This window comes from Gadus macrocephalus, chromosome 6, assembly GCF_031168955.1.
Source record: "Gadus macrocephalus chromosome 6, ASM3116895v1".
Taxonomy (NCBI): Eukaryota; Metazoa; Chordata; class Actinopteri; order Gadiformes; family Gadidae; genus Gadus; species Gadus macrocephalus.
The window spans coordinates 12,274,837-12,293,792 of NC_082387.1; the positions used below are offsets into that span (position 1 = coordinate 12,274,837).

Here is an 18,956-nt window from a genome sequence, read left to right on the forward strand (position 1 = left end):
CATAATTTTATTAAATTCTTAGTATTAGTATTGAGTAGAAGCAGAATACTTCCAAACTGCTATCATTAAACATTCATTGACGTGCTACAGTAACAGAGTGAAAAACGTGTGTCACACACACGCACGCACGCACACACACACACACACACACACACACACACACACACACACACACACACACACACACACACACACACACACACACATACACAGACTCACACACACTGAGTCTATTGCAATGATAAGCCCTGTTATGTCTCCCGATTTTGAACTTCAATGACAATTTCAAGGACCCAAAAGAAGGGAAACTCTCAAAAGTTAGATTTTTGAGAGCATTGATTTTCCTAACACTCAGTTCTCATCACTATTCCTCACTTCATGTTGTTCTGCAAAATGTTCTTTTGCCAGGATGCCTTTGCATTGCATTCTATCTTTTCTCCTCTTCAAAAGTGATAATAGCTCCCACTGGGCTGTTAAAATGGAAGGGAGGGATGACCAAGGTCAGCGTTATACGATTTTATTTTATTTTATATCCCGTCACAAAGATTACCCTTGTTCATCCTGACTATGATGGACGTCTATTTTTCTCTGCTGCACATCAGAGCCATCAGACGTCTGCTCAGAACGGAGCCACATCTTTCAGCCAGGACTGCAGAGGCGCTGACCTCCAGATGTGAGCAGATTACATGTGTAGACGTGTGTTGTCTTCGGTACTGTACCAGCAGGTGTGTTGTGGGCTCCTTTTTAGTAAAAGTCCTCTATGCCATTCTCTGACGTCTGCCTGGAGCGAATACAATTCTGCATTATCTGATGATTTTTTTTGCTGTGACATTGGGACCACTCCAAACTCCCTCATTAGCTCTCTGCATTTCCACAACAAAACCGGATGATTAAATCAATAATACGGCGTCAAGTTAGTATATTCAGTAACGGGGTGTATTCGCTTCGTTCCACACGTCCCCGCTCTCCTTGAAGTCGAGAGGGTTCCCGTTTGACAGCTTGCATGCGCGTATGTGCCGCGTGCGACTACGACGTTTCATCCTCCGTCACCCCCTGTCACGGAGACGGGGCGACAGGGGATGATCAAACATGGCGCCCCTTACAAGCCCTGTGGATTGGCGGAGTAGAAGTGCATACACTTGCACTGACGGCCGCAGCATGAGCCTTGATCAGCCCAGCCTTTCCTCCAGACAGCATCAGCTGGCTTTAGATGGCTCAGCCAGCGCAGGCTAGCCCAGGGGGCATTATGCATTATTAATCACAGAATTAGACTTCAGCTTCTCTTCCAACAATGTGGATTGATGAGAAGACAGGTAGTGGTGCAATAGGCAATAGTCTGGATAACTGATCAGGTAACGATGCAAGAAAGGAGCCATGCAGTTAGGGGTTTTGGCTATAGCTTGATGTCCTTGCCTGCTGTAGAGGAATGGAATGGTGTGGTCTTTCGGATATTTAATCCCCCAGCCAAATCAGGGGAGAGTGTGACTTGTGCGGTCAGCTTCGCATTAAGTGGCTTTAAGGCTGTATTGATTTGGAGTTACTTTGAATGGCTGCTGTGTACATTTTGGATAATCTCTATTGAGGAGCTACTCAAAGACTTGTACGGTAAGGCAGAAAAACAGAAATAATGAAAGATGGAGGAGGTGAAAGAAGGGGACAAGGGACATGCCATGGAACTTATTTGGGCTTAGCCTCACCTTTGATGTTCGCACTCCAAGGTGAAATTCAGAACTCAGGCTCTCAGAACCCTTCTGCCCTTCACGTGAAACCTAAGAGAAAAACTTGTGTTCCTAGTCCAGTCCCTAGTCCTTAGGTCAGCTATCGAAATGTCAACTCCTTCTCTAATTATGGTCATGGAAAAATCACTTTTGTATTAATTGGTGGATATTTTGTAATTTAAACCAGTTCTTGGGGCCGCTGCTATGAATATAAGTATACAATATACTAAATATGATTCACATTATTATTTTTTATCTTATTTTTTTTAATATGGTTGACAATCTATTCCAAGCATTATTATTCTATATGATATCATCTGTCTTTCTGTTTTTCTTCATACCATATCTAATAATACCTATAATACATTTCACATTCCACTACCCACCAATGAGAATCTTAGTCATGCCCCATGGCACTGACTGAGAATGTACGTGTGTGTGTGTGTGTGTGTGTGTGTGTGTGTGTGTGTGTGTGTGTGTGTGTGTGTGTGTGTGTGTGTGTGTGTGTGTGTGTGTGTGTGTGTGTGTGTGTGTGTGTGTTAGTGTGTGTGTTCTATGAAAATCGACGCACCCTGGAGTGATGCACCCATGTGAGCCTGTCTGTAAACTCCCTTCCTGGTTTGTTTTTATTCCACAGTTGCCGTGCCAACCAGACCTCCCCGGGTGGACCCAGCGAAGGAGTCGACTCCCAAAGAGTCTGTCTTCAGCACAGTAGCATCCTGACGCCGTCTGAGCACATCGCAGGTATCTCTCCCTCCCTGCATGTCACTCCCTACCGCTTTCCCTCCCTGTTCCCCTTCTTTCCCTCTTCTGCATCTTTCTGTCCTTCTCGCCACCCCTATCTTTTTTGAAGCAATTATATTTTGGGTTTTTAGTACCTATTTGATCAACTTTAAAGTCACTCTGATGTCTTTTCCCTGTCTCTAAACAGTACGTTTAGGTTGTTGAACCGTATCGTAATTCATCCGAGCAGTCTGTCACAGTGAATTGCGGGAGGTTCATACCGTTTTTGTTGTGCCATTACTTTTCTAATTGATAATTTTTGCTTCTGTGTTTTTCATAACAGAAAGTAGGCTTTCTTCTCATGAACGAAATGCATTGACGATTTTTCACAGTAATTTCATGGACGGATCTTTTCAGCGGTGGCATGAAAGCTAATGAAGTCTGAATAGTTTGAAGGACACATCCTGTTAAAAAGCTGATAAAAAATGGAATAAATCACCGTCAGAATATAAGGCATGATGTCTTTGGAAACCCTTTACACACCAGCGGTGATTAATCTCCATGCATTGTTATGTTTCAAACTAGAGAACATACAGTTGTCAGAGAGCCTTTAATTCTGTTCAAATGTGGTCACTCCTGTGTGTGTGTGCATCTATATGTGTCTATGAATGCATGCATGTGTCTCTGTAAAAACCGCTGAACCACAACAAAGAGAGCAAGCCGTGAGGAAAAAAAAACAAAATATTGGCATCTCCAGCCACTTTATTCTTTCCCTCTACTTGTGATTCTGATCGACGCTGGATACCGAGCTTGGCTTATCCTTGTTTCACTCCAGAGAAGAGACGGGCGGATTTACGCTTCCTTTAGAGCTCCATCGAGGGACGAAGCGCTTTATGCAACCTCCTCATTAGCTGGAGGACGGAGGCAAGGTGACGCGCTGATCACTAACAGCGTGCCTTCAAAAAAGCGCTTGTGTAAGAGTGGTTTTGGTTTTTCTTTAAGGCAGAGCGGTGTGTGTTTTGTTTTGTGTTCGAATAATGTGGGTGTTTGTGTTAGAGTAGTGTGTGTTTGTTTTTGAGGTTGAGTGTTTGTGTAGAATTCTGTGTTTGTTTGAGTAAGAATTGTGTGTTTGTGATAGGATGTGTTGGTTTGAGCTTGAGAAGTGTGTGTTTGTGTTAGAATAGTGTGTGTTTGTTTCTACACGAGTGGTGAGTTTATATTAGAATAGAGTGTGCTTGTATGAGAATAGTGTGCTTTTCTATCAGAATAGTGTGTCTGTTAGTATGGGTCAGTGTGTTTTGAGTAAATGTGGATCCCCACTCGCTGGAATGATACGATAACTTGACCAGCAGTAACCCTGAAACCGATCATATAATACTTTACATCATGTTGCATATTTATATCTATAGATTTTTGTTATGTTGTAACCTATGGAGTTTTACAATCTCCTATTGAAATATCTATTACATATCTGTTTTCTTTGGCGTTCGTCTATGTGTACTGCAGCATGCTGTCATTGAGGCCAAATGAACAGCTGTCAATCACTCCAAATTAGGGCTGTGACAGATTGGGGCATCCCAAGCAGGGCCCTAATTCAGCAAACCCTACCCCCTGCAGCCCCATCCATAAATGTATTATGATCACACACACACACACACACACACACACACACACACACACACACACACACACACACACACACACACACACACACACACACACACACACACACACACACACACACACACACACACACACAGGATCAGGTGTTCTCAGTAGGACACTGTGCCAATGGGAGCTGTGTCCTCCTCACAGAAACATCAGGTTTAGACAGGGAATTAATTTAAGCTTCAATTATACCCCCTGGAAAGGGACAGGATTCAGGGGAGAGAGGGAGCGGACCTCCCCTGAGGTCTGATCCACTCTCTCTCCCCCCTTTCATCTCCCTAGACTCCTAGTCAGGTACACATGCCCCATACAATATTAAACATCCCACTCAATTGCTCAATTATACTCATCTCTTTTCCAATTCCCCCCTCCCCCATATTTACACACACACACACACACACACACACACACACACACACACACACACACAGACACAGACACAGACACAGACACAGACACACACACACACACACACACACACACACATATATACAAATACATACACACACAGACACCAATTTGTACCCCTTGCCTTTGGTTTCGACCCCTAAGTCCCGCCCCTCCGACTCAGACACAGATTTGGTTCTGGGATTGACAGGGGTGTGAATGTGGCCGTCTGCCCTTCAGGGATGATAGTACTGGAGAGTCTGGACACACGCTTCATACTCACAGGCACCGGGTGTGTTTAGGAAGAGGCAACGGATTGGAAATGCTGGAATGGTATAGGATTGGAGTGGGTAAAATAGGGTAGGATAAGGTAGGAGTGGGCAAGGTAGGATAGGAGAGGGTAATGTAGCATATGGTAGGAGTGGGGAAGCTAGGGTAGGATAGGTTAGGAGTGGGTAAGGTAGGGTAGGAATAGGAAGGGTAGTCTAGGAGATGGTAGGATAGGTTAGGAGTGGGTAAGGTAGGGTAGGAATAGGAAGGGTAGTCTAGGAGATGGTAGGATAGGTTAGGAGTGGGTAAGTTAGGGTAGGAGTGGGTAAGTTTGTGTAGGATAGGGTAGGAGAGGGTGAGATAGGGTAGGAGTGGCTGAGAGGGTTGGAGTAGGTAGGATAGGCTAGGAGTGGGTAAGGTGGGGTAGGATAGGGAAGGAGTGGGTAAGACAGGGTAGGAGTGGCTCTGGTAGGATAAGGTAGGTTAGGATACTTGAATACCCTTACCACCAAAACAGGATGAGGGCAATGCATGGTTAAAAATAGGGAAGGCTAGAAGAGTGTCTGGTTGTGGTCTCAGAGAGACTACCACATCCCCTTTTAGTAGAACCTTTCCGTTAATGGTGGCAGTGTGTGAATATGTTCATCACCAAGCTATTCTAAGGTAGGGGTAGGAGCTTGGGGTTTGTGTGCCACATTAATCCGTTAGATTGAATCCTGGCAAGAGCAGAACGTTTAGCAAGGTGCCACTTTGCCACACTTGCAATTCTCTGTCTTATTTTAGCTTTTAATTAAGCCTGTTTATTTCTTCAAAGTCACCTCCCACCCACCATATCTCTAGAAAACAGTCAAGCATATTTATTTTCTTGCTTTACAATTTCGCGTGCGCTTCTAACAAGACTCCCTGCAGAGCTGTTTGTTTACTGAATGCTGGGGGAAGGGTGGGATATTGGAGATGGGTTTTCAACTGGAAGACGCTTGGCCTGTGTTTCTGCCGCCCTGGCCCCCCCCTCCCACACCCCACGGCCCCTTGGTACACATCGGCTCAACCGCAGAAACAGAATACCTGTGGTGGCGATGCACGGTTGGAGAATAACTCGGTACCCTCCCAATGCGACCCCTGCTCCCCCTCCCACGTTCTGGACTATTTTAGGCAAAGGCTCGCAGTCACCGGCTGATGACAAGCAGAGGGGCATAACCGACATGCCTGACATAGCCATGGACCGAGCCCCCGGCTGCGGCCCTCCTGGTAGGGTGAACGATAGCATGAATCACGGCCATCCGAACATCGGGAACAGCCAATCAGAGGGCTCCGTCGTGGCCGATCGTTCCCCTGGCTCAACGGCTCTGTTTCAAAGTCTGCCCCGACTCAGGTGCTCATTTGCATGCTGTAATCGAATTGGTCAGCTGAAACTCGGGCCACTGCGTTAATCCCAACACCATTTGCATTTATTTGCGTCATTCTACCACACTGTTGGAATAGTAACGCATCCAGAATATATTGCAGGACCCGCTGTTTTTTATAATCGAATTAAGTCACATGAATTATTAATTCTGGGGGTTCTTCAGTATATTCAATTATGTCTTAGAAATGACTATTAGCTAGGCACTTTGAAACAAAATGGATCAAAACTGCGTAAATTTGATTAGCTGAGAGCACTTTCCCGAATGCAATTAAGTGGTCGTAAAATGTTTATGTGAGAAGGCTTATCATTTCTCTTGAGCTTCCAATAGCTACGCGACTCATTTATTTATTTCTATATGTATAATAGATTTCCATGCTTAATGTAAAGATGGACATATGTCCAACCATTAGTGATACCTTAAAGTTAAATAATAGTTTGAGAGGTGCCCAATAATATTGGTTATGTCTGTGTGTTCTTCTTTTGCTGTTTTATGCATTATAAACAAAGAGTGTCAAGGATACATTTACATTTTAAACAGCCTATTATTGTTAGGGTTTGGATCGTTAACAAACTAATTCCACCAAGTAAGTAGTAACCAATGATCAACCAGACTTCCCCTCAACACTGTGAGCTGGCGGACGGGGAGAGCGGGTCTAGAACAGCAGTCGTGATGCGGACGGGTAAGATGTCCGCATCGGAGGCAGGGTCTGAGAAAACAACCGCCTGCTTTTCTGCGAAAAATAAAAACACATATCCTCTCCATCTCTCTCATCCTCTCACTCTCCCTGTCTCGCCACTCTGCTTCGCTCTCCTCTCCATCGGCGGAGTTCAACTCTGAGCGGCAACGTCTCTCCTCTACTCTGCCCCGCTATGCCTGGCAGCCGGGTGCACGTTCCGTGCTGGATGAATAAATGATCGGCGCCAAGCAAACATCAAAGGCAGATTGTGCGCTTCAAAGGGGAAGAAGAAGAGCACGACGCCCACCAGGTCCTATAGAAAAGACGGAGGCCTGTTTACCAGTGTGTGTGTTGCGTGTGTGTGTGTGCGTGTGTGTGTGTGTGAGTTTGTATTTGTATTTGTCTATGTGTTGTCCTGTGTGTGCGCGTGTTTGTGTGTGTGACTCCGACATGAACGAGATGTGCAAACACCCCCACTCTCTTTCGCCGTCTAAGACCCACAGTCACACGCACACAATACAGATCTACATGCTAATGTGCGATGTTACACCGTCACACACACTGTGTATTGCCCAGCCCGCAATCGGATTTGAATAATTTATTTCTGCAATGATTATTATGCCTCTGATGGAAGAAAATCTCCCATTGTTTCCTGTTTTGAGTGCACTTTTTGGTGCCTGATGAGTTCTTGAATGACAACAATAATTTCTGGTTCCCTCTCACTTGAAAAACACCTGCTTTATCGTTCTGTTTTAAGGATGACGTTTAGTATCTAGTGTCCCCGGGAATACCGATTGTTTTCATAATTTGACCTGCTGGTTCTCGGAACAGGCAGACATTTATAGCTTTGCACCTTTTGTCTCTGTTGACTATCTTCTCATGTTGACCTTAATCACGGCATGTATTTGACGATTAGGAAATGAACTAATGATTTCCTTGGTGTATCTGTCTTTGAATAGATTCATACTCTCATGGTTGCATCCGTGAAAACATGTTACTTTTATAATTTTTGTAACTTTAAACCAGAACTTGAAACTGGTAAATATCCTCCAAGATAATGTGATCATTGTTCTTAACACAATGATTGTCTTTAAAGAGTGTGTTAAATATGTTGGCCTTCTTGAATTTGACTATAATTTCACTATAATATCTGTTCATATCTGTTCTATATTTTTACTTCTTCTTTTGTTTCTCCTTTTTCGTCCCCTCCTTCTCTCTCCGTGTATATACTCTCTCTCCCAGCAGCTCTGCTATATTCAGCTTCTATTCTGTGGCTTGGGATGTCTAGTCTCTAACTCGTCTCCGGCTGCTTATCTCTGAGGTCTGTATCTCCTCGGATGGCTATTTCCACACTCACTTGTTCTCTCGCTGTCTGCCCCCTTTGCTGCCATCCCACTATCAGTAATGTGTGTGTGTGTGTGTGTGTGTGTGTGTGTGTGTGTGTGTGTGTGTGTGTGTGTGTGTGTGTGTGTGTGTGTGTGTGTGTGTGTGTGTGTGTGTGTGTGTGTGTGGGGGATGTGTGTGTGTGTGTGTGTTTGTGTGTGTGTGTGAGACACTGTTTTATGGTGTGTTTGTGTGTGTGTGCCTGTGTTCATCGTTGGTGTCTGTGCCTGGTGTGTGTGTGTGTGTGTGTTTTGTGTGCCTCTGACAGTGATACATTTGCTGGCTTGCGTTATTGTCAGCCGAAAGATCATGATTATTTATCTCGGAATTGTGCAATGCCAGTTACAGATGTCTTCCCAGATAGGCTTGGCCCAGAGACAAGGCTTGTGCATTTGCTTGGTGTGTGTGTGTGTGTGTGTGTGTGTGTGTGTGTGTGTGTGTGTGTGTGTGTGTGTGTGTGTGTGTGTGTGTGTGTGTGTGTGTGTGTGTGTGTGTGTGTGTGTGTGTGTGTGTGTGTGTGTGTTTGTGTGTGCGTGTTAACCACTATGCCAGGCTGTATTTAGTGATAGTGGTATTTAGCTGCACTGGCTAAGCTTATTCATTTGTCAAAGTCAAAACCATCCTTTTCCACTTTTAAGTATATCCATCTATGTTCTATATATATTGAGGACCAAATTCTTGCTTGGAATCCTTTCTGATTCTAGTTTTTAGTTATTTTCATTCATTTATGGTATTTAGCTTATACAAACATAATTTAATAATGACAGATAAACATAATATTTCACATTATAAGCTATTATAGCCTGCAGCAGACAACATGCTAGCATGCAGCAGACAACACCAGACAGTTTCCAGACATGAGCTAATATGTTTGGCGATGGACCCTGTAAATCGACCTTAGATCGACCTGTGGTTGAGTGCCTTGCCTTGGGTTGTGGGCGCAGGCACCCACACACTACCTGGATTTGATGGATAGTCGTCTCACCACATCATGACTTATTTCATTGAAGAAATTCAATCGACTGCTTTCCCTCCATGTACTCTTGTGTTCAAGTTCAATCGCCCCGTGCACGGTGAGCGATTGCAGAGGTTCCGTCACGCTTCAACCCCTTCTTTCGCCACCTTCATCATTTCCAATATCTTACAATCTTGGAAAACCATTCTCGCCAAAGTGGTTCTCGCTAATATAAAGCGCAATCATTCAGTCCTTCTGTGTTGTCCTTTGTGAATGCGTATCTTGCCCAAATAATTTTGTATTGTACAATTTGCCTGGTTTTGTATATTATTGCCCATCAAAATACAATTCAAATTCCCCTGTGTCTTTAAACAAACACCTGATTAATTATCATTTTCTATCCTGCTAGAGTGTCTTAACGTGATGAAACCCAAATCTCATCAGGGGACGTTCAGGGCTGGCCCTAAACCCTGGAGAAGAGCCACGATAACAGCTTCTCCAGGCCAGTCACCATGCCAGGGGGGCTTGGGTGTCTATACTGACCATCTGTCACCCCCTCCCCCCCCCTTACTTATCCTCCACCACGAAAGTTCGACCCGTGAGCGACCACCACCCCCACACCATGGAGGACTACGACCTGCGCTCAGCAGCTAGCATCCTGGCCTCGGTGAAGGAGCAGGAGGCGCGCTTCGAGCGCTTGACCCGCGCGCTGGAGGAGGAGCGCCACAACGTCTCCGTGCAGTTGGAGCGCTCCAACCTGCCCGCGAGCGTGCTGGGCGGTGGCCACGGCTTGGGCAGCCATCCGCTCCCCTGGCAGCAGGTGGTGATGCAGGTAAACAAGGCATTCAGCATTCAGCATCCAACCTCCAACCTCCAACCTCCAACCTCCAACCTCCAACCTCCAACCTCCAACCTCCAACCTCCGCGCTCCCAATCCCATCCCAGGTCGAACCCCTGTGTGGTGTCTGTCGGTCAGCTGGCGTTCTGCCGGCCTGGTCGCCCTACTTGATCCTTCCATCCCTCGCTTTTACCCTTCCCCCCATCTCCACCAGCCCGCACCACCTCTGTGCTTCTGGGTCATTTGCTGTCATGGGTCAACGATTGGTGTCATTGCATTATGGGACTGGGTACACACAGCTGACGCTCCCCTGTGATCATGTGCGCTGCCGAGGACTTTTGAAAGCATCAGGGGACGATTTTTTCCGAGGTAATTCACAGTGAGGTCATGACGGAGCAGGTAGGGGCTGGACTCCCGAGCCCCGCGTGCACCCCTTCCCCTAAAAGTGGTCCTCGCTTCAATTTCACACTGGAGGAAAAGTGTTGGTAGATGTCGGAGCTGCAGATTTATTCTCAGTGAAATGTCGGTATTCTCCCCGGCTCGCTGCCGAAGCCGCTGTGTTTCTTGGGGAAATATCATCGCTTGATCTGTCAGTGGCTCCTGAAGCCATGGAGGCTGCAGATCTTTATAGGACGGCCAGTCGCTGTTTGACGGCCAGTGTTCTTTCTTCTTTATTTATAGCTCAACCCCGAGACTCTTGTATTCTTTGTATTTATAGCTGAACCGCCTCAGCTCTTTCTCCGCTGGCACAACAGCCAGTGATTGAGTGATACAGGTTTGATTCCAGGGTGAGCTTCTATCCTACGTACGTCATTCCTGCTCTTCAACACACTGTCCTGTCGGTCTTCACTGTCCTCTACACAAAAGCCCATACAAATACTTTAACCAAGCTCATTTAATAAGAATGTAGTAGAAGTCAGTATTCAATCGCTGATTTGAGAGTGCGTACTTTCTGGTGAAGGAGAGTGATTGCGTTGATTAATGCCAACTTCCACTGTGAGCTGCTAATGCTTTAGGCTGGTCGTATTTTATCGCTCTCCATGGAGGTTCGGACCCTGTGTTGTCATGGGTGACGGCTCAACAAAACCCAATTAAAAATATATTTAGAATTATGATTGGTAATGCAAAACCTGTGTTCTATCAAACTGCAGTTAACAACAACAACGTCATCAGTCAAAGTCGTCGGAAATTTACAGCTGGTATGAAAAGATGTGTGAGGCTTGCATGAACCTTACAGAGACATAATAGCAATGTGTCATGAAAGACAGAGTGTGATAAACTAAAAGTAGCACTTTCTGCAGCCATAGACTACGGTGATCAAGTACCTGTGTGGCAGTGAATTTCAATGCATATGTGGATATGTGTGTAAGTCTGTGTTCATGTACTAGAAAGAGGAATGGGAAAGCGAGGGATGCCTTCTTCTGACTCATAAAGCCTTGTGTGATTTACACCAGAGCATTTACCATGACAGCCAGTGAATAAGCCCTTCTGTTTTACACACAGCTCCACGCAATCATTCATTTCTAGAGGCATGGGCCTCCAGTTGCACTGACACCCTGCCTACCTGGGCGGCTCCTCGGCTGGGTGCTGTAGCTGAATAACAGGGCTGGGCTCCTGCTGAACATCCACAGGATTCCGATGCTTTCACTTGGCCCCTGATCACAAATGGCCTTGAATACCCAGCAAATTGGATGTTTAAGGACCCTGTCTAGAACTGAACTGAATGAGAAGCCGATTCACTATTAAGCAAATGTTTTTTACCCAGGCATTTGGCATGAATTGAGAGGCATTCATTAGGGATTAGACACATACATTTAGGATGCATACTTTGCCATCACCTGGACCTCTTTTTCTGAAGGCCAAAAGCCCTATGCACTTACATCCTGTCCTTTATTCTAATTTATTAATCCTGCCTCTTGTCTTTTACTTACACACAAATACACACAAACAAACACACGCACACACACACACACACACACACACACACACACACACACACACACACACACACACACACACACACACACACACACACACACACACACACACTCAAGCACATTGATGGATTAAATCGGCTACGGTTCAGCTTGCATACGGTCAAGATTCCAGACTATGGGACCAAGCTCAAGGAAGCCATCCATTATTCAAAGCCTGCTCAGGAGGAAAGTGGTCAGAGTCAGACCAACGATCCAATGAATTAGTGAAATCAGTTTGGGTAAATACCCTAATGAGAGAGAGATTAAGTAGTGATTCAGAGAGCACACAAGTCATGATCTAAACAGATAACGCTTCCCGGTGTTGGTTGCCGTAGCGATCGTTAAGATTGACAGTGTCAAGCTTCTCGTGGATCTTATTTCCTGCAGAGAATGGTGGTCGGTCGAATTAGTTGGTAGAATGATTGGTCCGTTGTTCCGGATAATAGCTTATTCTGCACCGTGGACTTTAAGTCAGAGACTATGATTCAGAAAGTTCAGCCAAAGGTGCATGAGTAACTATTTTAGATTGAACTGACCATTAGAATTCGATGGTCACATCAACACAACAAACGTGTGCGTTATGGGATGTTAACCTATTGATAACTTTATTTATACTATATTGTGAAGCCAGAGATGTGCACACCAGGGTTGGAAAGAAACAAACAAAGAGAAAATACATGCAAAATCCAAAGTTATTCTTTTGTGAGGGAACTGTATCACTACAATGTGTTCTAGGGCATTCAAAGCCGTACTCCCCAAGACCTTTTTTCTACAGAAACGCTTGACCCATTTCTTCAAAATAATTTCCCTGAATTACTCTCAGGGAACAGCAAGTCTATCCGTCCATATAGCCATAGTGGAGACGACAATAACACAAAGCTTTACCAGACACTATGAAACTTCTTGATATACCGGCAACGATTCATTGACGCAAAACGGGTCAGCTTTTAAGTAAATGGACAATCCTGATGCAGTCTTAAACAACATCTTCTCTTCATTTTCTACCAGGTTTGTCGTCGGAAATTGATTTTTTGCCCTGAGGAACTTCATCAGCTAAAGGTCAAGTGTTGAATGGTGAAGGCTATGGAGATCGGCAGACAGCACTCAGACATTTCATGTCTAGTATGAGGCCAGGGGGGGGGGGGGGGCGGACGGTCGGGACGATGACCTCATTTCACATACACCAGCTTCCTCATCTGTCTATTTACCAACAATATGAATGGACCTCCTCTGATGCAACACCACCCGCCTCTAATGTAAAAAACCTTTCTTGCACTGTAGATATAAATACGTTGCTATTTGTTATTCAGATCCAGCTCTCTTCAGCTGCTTTTTCTTGGCCATGGAGAGACATATTACCTACTATTACCTTATCCAAATGTCGGGGTCGGGGTGATTTTGGAGGCCTGTGAGCTGTGGACAGAGGGAACACTGTGGGCTTTGATCTGGGCTGCAGACTGGGGCCTATCAACGGAGGCCCGGTCTCTGCCATAGTACATCCACCCCCCACCACCTCCTCTGTTCCACTCTCACACCACAACCCTGTCCTGGGCACAATGAACACAAAGGGGCCCAGGGTGCCGTCCCAACAGAAGATCTATCTTAACCCTGGCAGGGCCTTGGGAGACCCTCGTAAATCACCTGTCTCAACAATGAACCCCAGTGTATCCCCGCCTCCTGATCCCTCTATCTTTCCCCTCCCTCTTTGGTCCCCCCTTTCCATTGCATCATTGGCCCCCCTTGCCCCTCATAATTGTCCTAATTAGCTTTGTGTCAAAATGCCCGTCTTTGTTTGACTTTTGAATATCGTCCCTCTCACTTAACACTTGTGCATTTGGGATTTATTCTGAATGTTTTTTCTTTCTTCCGTTGTCTTAAACTTCTGTTTTAATCAATTCACTGAGCAGTATGGCCATTTGAGAATTCTTGAAAATGTGATGAAGATGAATGATGCAATGACTATTCTGTACTTCTAAAATTATCCCTGTCACTCATTGCTGTAAATATGAATGAAGACCGTATCCCATTAATACATCAGTTGGTAAGTCTTTTACCTACACCACTTTACTATTAAGAGTGATGTTAAAGCAGTGGTCCATGAATCACACATCTTACTGATAAAAAAAGACCATTGGTTTTGCCCAGCAAAGAACTGGGGTTTCGTGGGAAAACAGGAATATTTACTCAAGGTTGAGAAAGAGTGTGAGAGAGAGAGCGAAAGGCCCCTCCATGTCCACCAAAACCCATTAAATTCTTCCTGCTTCCAAAAGCACTAACAAGATACCTCTAAAACTGACCACTTCTTCCCCTTACACGCATTCACCTTGTGGAAGGGCATGGGTGGGAAAGAGCTCCTAAATTTGCTCCAATAGGACTGTGAAAGCCCTTACATGCACTAACACGGTATCCCTAGAACTGTCCCCATCTTACCTTCACACGCATCCACTGTGTGAAGTGGCATGGGTGAGAAAGAGCTGCTGAATTTGGCTTCAATTGACAGTGGAGAGTTTGCAAGTTCGCAAGCTGTACACTTTGACACTCAGAGAGGATCATGTCTAGTCTAAACAGTTTCCTGGCCCAAGGCGCTTGAGGTATGGACCATGTGTTTGAAATGAGGTGCCTCCCTTCTTTATTGAGACGGTGTTCCTCAGGAATGCGACCTTGTGCTTCCTTGTGTCCGGCAAGGTAACCAAACAAGGCTGGACACTCGGTAGAAGAGCTAAATTTAAACCATTCATAAGGTTTGAATCTGGAGGGGCCTTTGGTTCTTCAAAGATCTAATTTTATTGGCTCATGAGGTTTAGGATTCTGGCGTGACATGTTTATGAGATGACCTACAAGCATGTAAACGCTGAACATATGAAGACCAAAAGCCACACTGAACCGTGTTTGTTTTGGGTTCGACAAGACACAAAGAGACGCAGACATTTTCTTGTGGATCTTGAATTTCTCAGCACATATTGAATATATTAACTGGCTGATATTACAGAGAAGGTAATCTACCGAGGTCCTTGTAATTCTCTAAAATGTACCCTGGTTTGTGGTTCTGAAACTGATTGGCACGTGAACCCATATTTTTCTCCTTGCAACCCCAACTCTAACTTTTGTTCATCTTCCTCAACACAAATTGTTTTTACCAAAGGAACATCTGCCTGCAATATCAATGCCCAGTGAACGTTATTACATCGTGCTACTCCACACTAAGTGATTTGTAGTAGTTTGCTTGTGGCTATGAATCATAACTCACTCAGTTTGTATGTACAGGGTGTCTATGAGACCTTTTGAAAAAGGGGAAAAGGACTTCTACAATCAATTGAAAAACGTTTTTTATGACCAAATATGGAAAACAGACTTCCACATTCCTCTTGGGTCTTCATGAAGATCCTAGCTAAAGGCTAGTCAGGCATCGTTGCCAAAAATCCACGTTTTTCACGTTTTTGGCCACCCAGAGCTCCAGGGGTATTGTGAGCCATAGCCACGCCAACCACAAGCGTCCCAAGGAGATTGACAGGGAGCCAATTCCTCGTGACAGAAGCTTATGTGCTCCGGGACCAAGCTGTGTACACCCATCATCTCATATCAAGCAAAACAGAGCAGCCGACATACCTACCAGCTTTGTTGTTATCCTCTCTGGGTCTCTTAGTGTGCTGAGTTATCGGGCCAAGGGCCAGATCCAGACCCAAACCCCCCCGTTCTCCCCCCCTCCACAATGCTTGTACGTCACAACAAGGGGCAGGGTGGAAGGGCTCTGGTGTGGAATGCAGACCGTCTCGCATGGTGTGTGTCTGAAAGGGGTCCTTGTTGAGGCTGGGATAATGGTTTTGGCCAAGGGAAATATTATTGGCTAGGGGGCTGGTGATGTTGACGGTTGCCTATGAGGCTGAGCATGTCAAAAATAAATTTAAATGGTCTTTCTTTCTTTTGCCTCATTTAAATTTATTCTTGTTATAAACTAACTTCCCATTGTGTTTCTTCTTCGTCATTAATCTGCCCTAATCCTGAGCTTCTACGAATAAAGGATACATCTTTTTTTCTGAATAATTACAATCCTCTCTCCGTAATTAAAGTATGTCGCTGATCCCTAAGTTGGTATTGACATTGTATCAATGTTTTTCTTCCGCTGTAGAATGTTTTTTACCCGAAAATTGCCACAAAATGTTGTAATGTCTGTATCCGAAATGCTGCATAGTCCAATTTCTAGGATAAAGCAAAAAGCAATGCAGTAACTCATTAGATAAGGATTTGTGCAAGCTCTGCGATTGTTAGCATCCCAGCAGCAGTCGGCCTGTAGCAGACAATGACAGCTCTCCCGTAAATCGCTGATGGTAAACTACTTGCATAGAAACAGATGATGGACATGAATTATCTCCTAAATAGTTTTCTGAATCAACTCAAGCAACAATATTTATTTTCATGCATTCTATAAAAAAATAACCCATTCATAGTGACCTATTGTAATATATGTTGTTATTGTATTGTTTGTGATTTCAGCCTGTATTTGCACTGTCCCTCTCCCTCATCACCACAATGCCCTTCCTGTCTTCTCTCTCTCTCTATTTATTTTTTCTCTAGTCTCACAGCCTTGTATTCTCCAAGCACACATCAATGCCTACATGTGTCTGGCGCCGTGTATGTAAGCAAAGTAAACCATGAGCTCCGACAGCTGCGATTCCACCTGAGGTGTGTAGCTGTCACACAGCGTCTGGATGGCCAACGTTAACCTCTCTACCCTCTGTTTCACCGGCCACATCCTGCTCATGTGAATCCCTAGCTCCCGGTAGCACGACCCTAACCATTTACACACACATCTATCTTTTTTATTCAAAGCTGAATGAAGGATTTTACCGAATTGGTACAAATTGTGGCAGCATTTTTGAAACAGCATTTATGGTTTCAATTATGCCCAACATTCTGAATTTGTCTCACGATACCTAATGGACATGGAGAGAGATGCTTCATATCATATTTTCAGAATAAGCTGAAATACCTTTCGCTCCAAAAACATTGGCGCTACTGAAACAAGGTCAAGAATATTGAAGGAGGAATTTGTTCACCTATTTCAGGTTGTACTTACTCCCAGCTGTAAACTCTTGTTTGAAGGCAGGGCTGAATTTGAACTTCTTCATATTGAAGCAAAACCATTCCTTACCTTTCCAGACACACTGGAGCTAATAGTCCCTCTTTTGATTGATTTTTTTTCGTCCAGTCATGTTTTAGTTTTCTTTCTTTGTAAAGGCTTTACTCAAATGTGTCTCTTCTACCACATTGGAGGGGATTGTGCACCATCATTCTAACCACCATTTGAGGGACGGCTTTTCCTCTCATTATTCGACTTGGGGTTCTTTCCCAGTCACCGGTCTTGGCCGGGAGTAGGAATGTGAATTCTTTCACGTAGCTCTGGCCTCTCTTGCATACATCAGTGGTGGTGAAGAGACCAGGACAAAGAAGAACTACCGCCACAAAGAGGAGGGGATGGCGAGGCTTCTCCTGTGTGTCTGTGCTGAGTGCGGTTGAGTGTCCATTGGTATCTGTGTGTAAGAAATGCCCCAGCTTCAATAGGGACCAGGTCTGTGTGAGCCGTTCTCTTTTAAACACCCTTTTCTACCGCTTTATCCTCCTTCTCTTCTCTTTTCGGTTTGAGTCCACCTTACTCATTCTCTCCTCTTTCACATCTCTCTCTAAGTGTCTCACTCATTAACACACACACACACACACACACACACACACACACACACACACACACACACACACACACACACACACACACACACACACACACACACACACACACACACACACACACACACACACACACACACACAACCATACATCACAATCCCTCTTTTCAGCTCTCTCACAGCATCTATACCATTGAGTCCCGGGACAGGGGTAGTTGGTGGTGGTGCTGTGTTGGTTGGAGGGGGCGGGGTTAAAACCACTGAGTGACAGATGCAGCTGGAACCAAACAGAGCTGTTCTCCCTCGGCCGGCGAGGGGCAGCGTTTCAACGGGGAGCAGGACACAGAAACATGCCGCTGCGTTCAGCTGCCTTCACGCAACACAGAGCGATTGCTTCGCTGTCTGGCCAATTCTCTATTCTTATGCACCCTCCCCACCCCCCCTTTTTCCCATTCAAACACAGACACACACACACACACACACACACACACACACACACACACACACACACACACACACACACACACACACACACACACACACACACACACACACACACACACACCCTCCTTCCCCTCCTCCCTTTTCCCTGCCCGTCCAGCACCCTACTCCCCGTCCCCAGTGTGTTTTGTTCTCTCCCAGGCAAACTTTTTTATTGAATGTGTGTCTCTCTCTCTCTCTCTCTCTCTCTCTCTCTCTCTCTCTCTCTCTCTCTCCTCTCTCTCTCTCTCTCTCTCTCTCTCTCTCTATATATATATATATATATATATATATATATATATATATATATATATATATATATATATATATATATATATATATATATATATATAATTTGTCTCAGGCTAGGGTAGTGCGCTGGTTTGTTGGAGGATGTGGCGGGGCGGTTGAATTTATGTAGGTGTCCCTTTGGTCGGTTGAACCCTTCTTTAGCTACCCGTCTTTCTCTTATTCTCTCTCTTGCTATCAATGCCTCTACCCCCTCCTTCTCCACCTCCCCTCTCCCTCTCCCCCTCTCTCTATCTACCTCCCCCCCCCCCCCCCCCCCCCTCTCTCTCTCTCCCTCTCTCTGCCCTGCCACCCGACACTATAACGTCTCCGTCCATCTCAGGGAGAGAGCAGGGTCCCCCCACCTCCAATCCCTCGCCGAGAGCGGATTTAGACAACACGAGCCAGAGTGTCTGAGCTTGCGCACTGCTCTGTGTGTGTGTGGTGGAGAGAGAGAGAGAGAGAGAGAGAGAGAGAGAGAGAGAGAGAGAGAGAGAGGAGAGAGAGAGA

At 45.2% G+C, this 18,956-nt stretch overlaps 1 long non-coding RNA gene across 5 annotated transcripts in view; it reads left to right on the forward strand.

Annotated features, from left to right (window-relative positions):
• LOC132459552 (uncharacterized) overlaps positions 1 to 10,013 on the forward strand; it is a 62,529-nt gene extending 52,516 nt beyond the window's left edge. Inside the window, exons 3-5 of one of the 5 annotated variants that reach the window (XR_009526258.1) lie at positions 2,356 to 2,462; positions 8,091 to 8,169; positions 9,777 to 10,013. This is a non-coding gene — a long non-coding RNA (uncharacterized LOC132459552). Of the gene's footprint in view, positions 1 to 2,355; positions 2,463 to 8,090; positions 8,759 to 9,776 lie in introns of those variants that run through there. The other 4 variants (XR_009526260.1, XR_009526262.1, XR_009526259.1 and 1 more) reach the window with 4 other exon arrangements.
• Positions 10,014 to 18,956: the final 8,943 nt, after the last annotated feature.